Below are 9,033 nucleotides of genomic sequence, written 5' to 3'. Positions count from 1 at the left end.
GGCGAGTATAGCGGCAGCAAGGCCGCTATATCCATATATCTATATAGCCAAGCAAGTAGTAGTAGCAGCGTCGTCGTCGCACGTAGCGTGCATATTCATGCGCATCCTGAGCCGCAACATTAGCATATTCAGCGCGTCTCTAGGAGAGTAGCAGCAGCAGCAGCAGCAGCAGCAGTAGGACAAGTATAGCGTCGGTATAGTGAGCAAAAGTGATTTTCTTTTATTTTTCAGCTGCTGCTGCTCTACCTGCCTCGCACGTTGCGCTGTGATGCTTCAAGCTCTCCCTGCAGCCGCTAAGAGACGACGACGACGCTCATGCTCAGCTCCTCTTTGTGTTATTATATACACGTACGTAGGGTACGTACACGTGTATGCACTTGTTCGCGTACTCGCTGACACACACACACACACACACACACACACAAGTACACACTAGCTGCCAGTAGCTGCATATATACACGACGACGGAAGTACCCTACTACTCCTTACTCGGCTAGAGAGAGAGAGAGAGAGTTCACGTCCTAAAATAAACACTGTAATGTATATAACCTACATTCGAGGAGCTTTTCTCTGCTCTGCAGCTTGCGAGCGCAAGCTCGACGCGCGCGAGAGCCCTTTCGCCCTCGACGTCGCGCGCACACGAGAGAGCACACGTTTTATATATACACAGAGAGAGAGAGTGACGGAGCTAGCGACCACAGCCAGCAGCAACCCACAGCCGTATCGCCCATATAGCTGCCGCGCTGTAACTTTTTGCGCTCCGTGAGAGCACGAAAAAAATCAGCGTCACCGCGTCCACCACCGCGCTTGGTATTTTATATTTATGCAAGCTGCACGCACGATCGTCGACTCGACGGATAAGAGCGCGGCGATATTTTTTTTTTTACGACGCACGTACTACCAGTTGTGTAATCGATGTAATTCGAATCGGTCTCGCGCGGTCCTGTAGGAGACACCGCGTCGCTTCGTTAAGCACCATGAGCTCTCCTATATAACGAAACGGAGACAGAGATCGAGAGGTATAACAGGAGAAGGCTCTAAGGTACGGGGTGCGGGGGAGGAGGGCAAGGAAATTTTGCCAAGCAACGAATTGAATTTGTAGCGGCACTGGCAAAGCTCTCGGTTTCGCCCTGTCACGCGCGCTCTACTCGCAGACTGGCCGCCGCCGCCGCCGACGCCGCTCTCATTCACTCTCTAGCTCGCTCCCAAGCTCTACTACCTCGACCAATCTGTCTAGTTAGCCAATTGCCGGTCGTCGCGCTAGCCTACGCTCTAGCTGGCGAGTATTTATATATTGCGTCTATACATATATATATACCAACTGCCTATTTTGCGGTGCTGTAATTGAGTTTTGATGGTTTCGAAGCTGCGTATGCGCCCGGCGAAATGAAAAAAAAAAAAAAAATAGACGACGGCTCGAGCGATTAAGGCCCGCGATATTATTGGCGCGAACTTTTCGACAGGTAAATTATTTAGACGAACAGCAGCAGCAGCAGCTACGGCTTGCGTCGATCAATCAGTCCTTTTTTCTATACACATACTCTGCTACGCAGGTATACGCAGAGCGAGATCTGCCTGCGCGGCACAAAACTCGATTATCGAGACTCTATATACTCACGCGCGAGCGCGTGTGCGCCAATATATGGCGTGTCCGCCGTTGACGAAAAACAGTAGCGGCTCTCCGGAGCGCTCGACGTGTGATTAATTGCCAACAACCTTGCCTAGACCCAGAGTGGAGAAGAGAAAGAGAGAGAGAGAGAGAAGATTCGATTTTAATTGCCGAATTCTCACCGCACGTATATAGGCGCGCGCCTATACTATAAGCTCGACGACTCTCGAGGCTCAAATTATATGTACATGCCACTCGCTCTACTCTCTATATATATAGGTATAGATATATATAATATCGATGCAGCGCCCGGCCTAAAGCACTTGCTGACAAGTCTAGCAGAAAAATGGTTTATAAAACGATTTGCGCGCCTCTCTCCGCCGCCACCACCGCACCACCGCCACGTCGAGCAGTAGAGAGAGAGACCCGTATATATATAATATATATAGCTAGAGGAGAAAATAAAGGATATTAGCAGGCAGTTTTGCTTCGTCGAGTGCTTGATATATTCTTGAAAAATGTTTTCAATCGCGAGAAAAAGTTTTTTTCGCCAGAGAGTATAAGCAGCAGCAGCAGCAGCAGAGGCGCGCGGGGAGAAGATCGGTGCCGCTGGCATTTGCGCTCTAACCCCGCGCGCGCCGTACACTATACGCCACGTCAACGGAGACAAAGAAAACAAACTGCAGCAAGGCTAAACTTTGTGCAGCAGCAGCTATCAGTCTCTCTCGCTCGGTCGCTGTCGCTCTCCCCGAGCTCGTCTCAATGTTATTTTTCAACTGCATAAATCATAATCGCAATAAAAGAGAGAAAGAAAGAAAAAAAAGAAATACCAACCGGCGTATATATGTACACAAAGCGATCGCAAACAGATCATGTGTAAGGATTTTTTTTTATCGTTTTGACCTCGTTGGATTCTTAATGGCTACCCGTCTGTGTTAGGCATATAGAGAGAGACACTATTGGACTCTATACCGCACTACTGTACACACGGCTATAATATAAAAAGCAGCACATGTTTGTACGCGCGCGCGAGGATGATTGCAAGCTGTAGTGGCTGCCACTGCCGCCGCGAAAAATGTGTCGCATACAGAAGTGGCGTTGTATGAAATTTGCATAGCATCTACTCACGCCACGTTATATATCAGTCCCGCGCGCGGTGCACACGATTATTTCATCGATTTACGTGTGGCAGCAGCAGCGGCAGCGGCGGCGTAGCGATGATCCCAAGGTCGCCGCCGCCGCCGCTTCGTTTATCGTTGCAATATTTTTTTTCTCTACTTCATGTACTCCTCGACTTGAGTTTGTTGAGAAAAATACACTGCCGCGCGTTTACAGAGAGGCTGCGGCACATGTTATAATATTTTAAGCAAGCTTATATTATTAAGCGACAACGACCTCGATGACGTCGTTATCTCACTAATTAAATTTTTAGTACTTTTGCTGTGCTGCAAGAGAGAGAGCGAGCGAGCGAGCGAGCGAGAGAGAGAGAGAAAAAAAGGGCGAAGGGAGAGGAGAAAGAGAGTGAGCCCTTTTAATTGCGTTTTGCGCAAAAGTGTAATTCAATTAAGGGAGAGAGAGAGAAAGAGAGAAATTTTTGCGTTTGCTGGCCTTTTTCGAACGCGCTGCTGCTCGCTCATAGCAGCCGACGACGCGGCGCGCGGCTATATACAGTCGAAAGAGAGGCAGAGTAAGGTAGCAACTACTGTTGATTTTACAAATTAATTGTCTCAACTACTTTATACATTTCTACTCATACACACACACACATTCATATACACACATATATATATATTTGAGTCTCGCGAGTTAGCTAACTCATTTTGTTTCGCTCATTTTGACGTTTGTGAATGAATAAAAGAAACTGGGTCTTGCTCATCGACCTGTGCACGAATTCGCGCAGCAGTACTACGCGTCGCGACTCGAGACTCCAACGCGTATGTATTATATGTGTGTTTATGTGTATGTGTGTATGTGTGTGTTTATGTTTACCTCATTAAAACAGGTGTATGTAACGCGTGCGTTCATTTATGAATATAAAAGCATCGAAGCTTTTAGTCGCGCTGCGACGCGCGGCCCTGAGAGCAGCAGTAACAGCGAAAGCTCCGCGTGCTCTCTCGCTGCAATACCGATGGCTTGCGCGAGGGTGGAGGCGCATCTATTGTTATTTTTTTACGTTTTAATTAATCCGCTTTTGTTTGACCTCGCACAATGCAGCAGCAGCAGCAGCAGCAGCAGCAGCTCCTTAATATGCATATATAACTTTTTATCTTTTTCCGAAAAGTAGTGGTGGCAGTCGAGCTTTTCAGCCAAGCGAGCGAGCGCAAGCAAGCAGCAAGCAGCACTCTCTGCATTAACGATAAACACGCGTGTGCAGGCCGCGCGCATAATTTTGTGTATTTTTACGTTAAAGCGCGCAGAAAACGAAATGACAAAGCCGTCCAATTCAGCTGATTTCTCATTGTTTCGCGTCGCTGCAACGGCAGCAGCAGCAGCCTACGTCCTACGTACTACATGTATAAATGCATGCGAACATACGTGGCTGTACATGTGTGTGTGTGAGTGTGCACGGGGGAGAGAAGCTGCAAAACGTACGCACAATAAGAACAAAACCGCCGCATCATGCGGCTTGTGTGCAGTGCATCGTCGTCGGCGTGGCTGCTGCTGCTGCTGCTGCTGCGGTGGTTGCCTCTCCCTCACTCCCTACTACGCAGTATAAAAGTACTTTTGCCAGCTATTTCTTTCCCTTGGCTATACGTGCCCGGCATCTGTTTAGGCTCTCTTTACTGTTTCACGTGCGCCGCCTCTGGCTCTCTTTCTCTCTCTCTCGCTTTATATATCCATGCTAAGTATGTGCGTATCCGTAATACGTGGCCCCGCGGCTCTCCCCTGGTTTTCTGCGCGCGACTGCGATTTCCCGAATGCCGTGCAAAGCCGTTGCGACTCGAGTATATAAGCTGCCAATCCGAGATCTTACTCCGCAAGCCGTCATTTTTGACTCGATGAAGTAATTAACAGCACCAGCAGCGGGTCGTTGTCACGCCGTATCGGAGAAATGTCGGTCAGTCGTTCTCGTTCGAAATTACGTCTTTATCTTTTATCGCGAGCTGCTCTCGCAGTCGATTGGAAATTGTTCCAGAACCCACCCAACCGAGAGATTATACTAACACAGCCGTTTATACGTGGCAGTGCGTATTTAACGCGTCTTCGCGTTAGGAGGAGGTGTGTGTGTGTGTGTATGTGTGCACCACGAGAGAGAGGGGAGAGAGAGAGAGATGCTCGAGAACCTTTCAAGTAAGCCACTTTATTTCTCTCTCCCGGCACTAAAAGAGAGAGAGAGAGAGACGAGAGTGAGTAAGTCTCGAGAGGCGATTTGGCTATGCGCCCGCGTGGTACTCGTTCTACTACTACTACTACTACTACTCGGCTCTGCTACTCGTTCGCGCGCACGCCCAAGAGACGAGAGAGAGCCGAGCCGAGCGCGAAAAGGGGCAAAAGTCAAAACGACTTTGCTAAACTTGTTTCTTCGCTGGTGCTAGCTCTGGAGCTATAGTAGTGCGCGCACGAGCTACTTTACTCTCTCTCTCTCGCTCTCTCCTTATCAATCTACATTTTCATTGAAACACTCGAAGAAGCAGAGCCTATATATTTATACGTTTATACGTGCGCTACGTGTCTAAGTGGAATGGAACCAAAGTCGCACTTATGTGTGTGTGTGTGTGTATTTGTGTGTGTGTGTGTGGTAATTCGAAAATTGTTCGCCGCGCAGAGAGCAGCAGCAGCAGCATATCTGGCTCTGCCGCACCGCCGCGTACGTGATAGCCTCCTCCTACTCTCTCTCACCCTCTATAAGCGCGCCGGCAAACTTTTAATTCATATGCACACTTTCGCGGTAAATAAGCTCGTAACTTTTGCCGCAGGACGATTTAGTGCGTCAAGGCGGAATCGAGTTTGTAGGGTGTGTGGGAGGAGGCCCGAAAACTAAGCGTCGCTATACTGCTGCTGCACGACTAGGCATAGTAGTACTCGTAGTACGCGCGAGTCGAGCTTGCAGCAGCAGCCGAAAGCTATTATACCCGCGCACGTACGTACGTACGTATATATGTACGTACGTGTGTGCGATGCAGCTGCATCAGCTCTAAACGTATCGGCGCAATTCCCTACCGGAGCTATATCCACGATGCAGCAGTAGCAGCAGCTTATAGGGCACAAAATTATCGCTTAGGCGCGCGCTTTTATATCTATGCGTATACGCGTGTGTGTGTGCAGTGCAGTGCAGTGCGTGTATCTCTCTCTGTATATAGCGTCGCGACTGAAGAGTCATCGCGCGTTGTATTCAGCGAAAATAGCACGGGTGCGTGTGTGGGTGCTCGGCTCGCGAGTCATTACGTACTTTTTTTTTCTTTTTTTTTTACTTTCCCCGAGTTCCGATTCAACAATGCCCTGTACTGCGCAGCGCACCACCCCAGCAGCAGCAGCAGCCCTCTGCATGTGTACTACAACCGATCGAGGTCAACGCGACGACGCGACTCAAAAACTTTTTTTTTTTCCTCATTCCCCGACGTCGAGCGCGCGCACGACTACCGACGATATGCGTAGAGCTTCGATCCGCGCGCATGTGTGTGTGTGTGTAAAGGTACCTCGGCGCGGTATATAACCGGATGACCTAATTAAGCGATAAAAAAGATTTTTTTTTCCTTCAAAGAGATGGGCTAATTAAAACGATAGAGCTACTAATCGTACACGTACTTTACGTACTACACGGCAGTGGGTACGTGTCGACGCGCAGCCGATGCCTTTCTGCCTTTCTGGATGAGCCTGTGTGGAGAGCCCGACGCCAAGAGGCTTGCCGAGCTTTTTCACGAGAAAAAAAAAAATAAAGCTCGGGTTTGAAAAAAAAAAAGAAAGAAACGAAAGAAAAAAGGCTCAGAAACGCGTGTAGGGACGTGGGATTAGATTACAATGAGACCTTCGCGCGTCGCGTGTATGTAAGTGCAGCACGGTCGAGTGGCTCTTTTTTTTACCCAAACGAGATCAAAGAATCTATGGAGAGAAAAAAAATTGTTTGCTTTTGAACAACAAAATCGAGCTTCTCTACATTCGAGCATCGTCGCACACACTCGAGAAATTTTACCCTCGCGCATACACGAGTGCAGTTCACATAGGAGCTGTGTGCAGCGCTCGCGAAAACATGTCCGCGTGTACAGTACGTTGGTTACATATAACTAAATTCAACAGCTTACGGCTTTCTTTAATTAAAAATGACAAATGACCCGTTGGTATCTGACAAGTTTCACTACACCAATTATATACCGGCGCGCGATTAACAGCTTTTCCTCGCGCGCCGTACACACTATAAACGCGGCCCAAGCGCCGGTTTAAATACACTCGCACGCTATTTTCGTGTTTATTCTGCAGTGCTATAATACGTATACACACGCATATATTATAATGTTGCGCGCGGGCTCTATACGTCGTAGTCGCGTCGATGTCGCGCGTTGCTTTTCTCCTTTATTGTGTACACACTGCACTCTCTCTCGTGTGTGTATATAAATTCGTTCATAATTCGAATGCGAATGACCGAAAGCCATAAGTGCATATTCTTCTTCGCTACTACTATACTTTTTTCATTTTTCAGCTCGCAATTACCGATCGATAATAAAGCGACGCTGAATAAATTATACTGCAGTGTGTGTATGTTGTGATTTTATGGATGATTATTCTTGGCGAGCAATCAGCTCGTTGAGCGCGTCGGTCGAGCGCGATGAATTTAAATTTATTTTTTACAAACTTTATCGCGCGCGCAAAACGATCGCGGCGAGAGGTGCGTACATACGAACGTAAAATAAGCAGTAACGAGACATAGACTGATTAATTTAATAAGCCCCGGGAACCAAGAGCGAGGGTATAATAATAGTGCATGAGCTTTTAAAAATGTATTTATAATAATTGTAATCTCGCTCGGCCCCATCGACGCGCGTCGACGCACCGAGTAATTTCTCAAATTTCGCGTAATAATAATTACCGAGTCACGGGTACGAAAACAAGTGCCAGTCAGCCGGATCGCGGGCTATATAATTATATATATTATCAAAGCTCTCTGCGAGCGGCAGCTTGACGCGCTCGCGACATTGAATATATATGCGCGTACGCGTGTGCTGCACAGCATACACATATAATGATAAACGTGATTTCCGATGTGCAGCCACCATCTGCTCCAGCGAATCGAACTTCTCTATCTCTCTCTCTCTCTCTCTCTCTCTCTCTCTCTCTCTCTCTCTGCCGCAAGTAGGTCGATGTCTGTGTGTGTGTAAAGGCAGCGGCGCATCTACGCGCCTATGTATGCCTATACCTGCCGCTACATATCGCGTATACGTATATACGCGCGCGGCCATAGCTCGGTAAAGGCCAAAAGCCGCAGAGTGTGGTTGGAGTTCAGCTCCAGCAGCAGCTCCAGCAGCAGCAGCGCCGTATTCTCTAATGAAAGCTTTTGTGTATAGTTTCGGTGTGGGCATATGCATGCACCCCATCCTCCCTCCCTTCACTGCCCATTCCCCTGCTTCTGCCACGTGTTTATACGCATGCAAGATTATAATTTATATAATCTGTAATATCTTCGCTGGGCTCGCAAGCTCGAAGTATCAATTACCGTAATACAACGCGATTTTTTTTTTACGATTTTTTCTTTATTGCTCGAAGATGAAAGCTCGAGAAAGCGGGAGGAAAGCTCGCTCGCTTTTTTCAATAATAAAGCCGGTGATACAGTAATGCGCACCTGTGCCCTCCTCGATTATCGACAGATTTACCTAGGGGAGGAGAAAGAACGAGAGAGAGAGCAAGAGAGAGCAAGAGATAGAGCGAGAGAGAGAAAAAAAATTGTTAACGCAGTATAACGGGGCGCGCATAGCACACAGCGCAGTGTCGCTGTCGACATACTTTATGGAAAAAGCTTTCCACTTCCGATATATACACGTTATACGTAGGCTTTTGCCTGGCATAACCTATTCAGCCGTACGCCGGATACATTTAAAGTTCAAGCGAGATATATATTTATACAATGTTCGACGCACGTATATGTACGTATAAAGAGAGAGAGGCCAGGAGTGGGCACATGAGCCCCCGAGTAGATTCAAGTATAAGGAGAGAGAAAAAAAGGAAAAAAGGTAAAGGTCGAGTTTGTGCAGAGCGATGGAATAATGCCCGAGGCGATAAGGTCGCTTACGCGTGTTTGTGTGTGTGTGTGTGCTCGTGCTCTTTTTAAGATATTGCTGTGACTGCTCTGTCCGAGCTGCTGCTGCTGCTCGTGTTGCGCGAGGATTTTTCTTTTTCCTCGACGGGCTCTTGAATATTTTACAAACTCGGACCTATGGCACTGGCCAAAAGGCTTATAGAAAGGAAAATCCCCGCAGCGACGCGAATACCACCCC

The sequence above is a fragment of the Trichogramma pretiosum genome, unplaced genomic scaffold, assembly GCF_000599845.2.
Source record: "Trichogramma pretiosum strain Unisexual culture from Peru unplaced genomic scaffold, Tpre_2.0 scaffold114, whole genome shotgun sequence".
NCBI classification, from domain to species: domain Eukaryota; kingdom Metazoa; phylum Arthropoda; class Insecta; order Hymenoptera; family Trichogrammatidae; genus Trichogramma; species Trichogramma pretiosum.
This window is presented reverse-complemented; position numbering follows the sequence as displayed.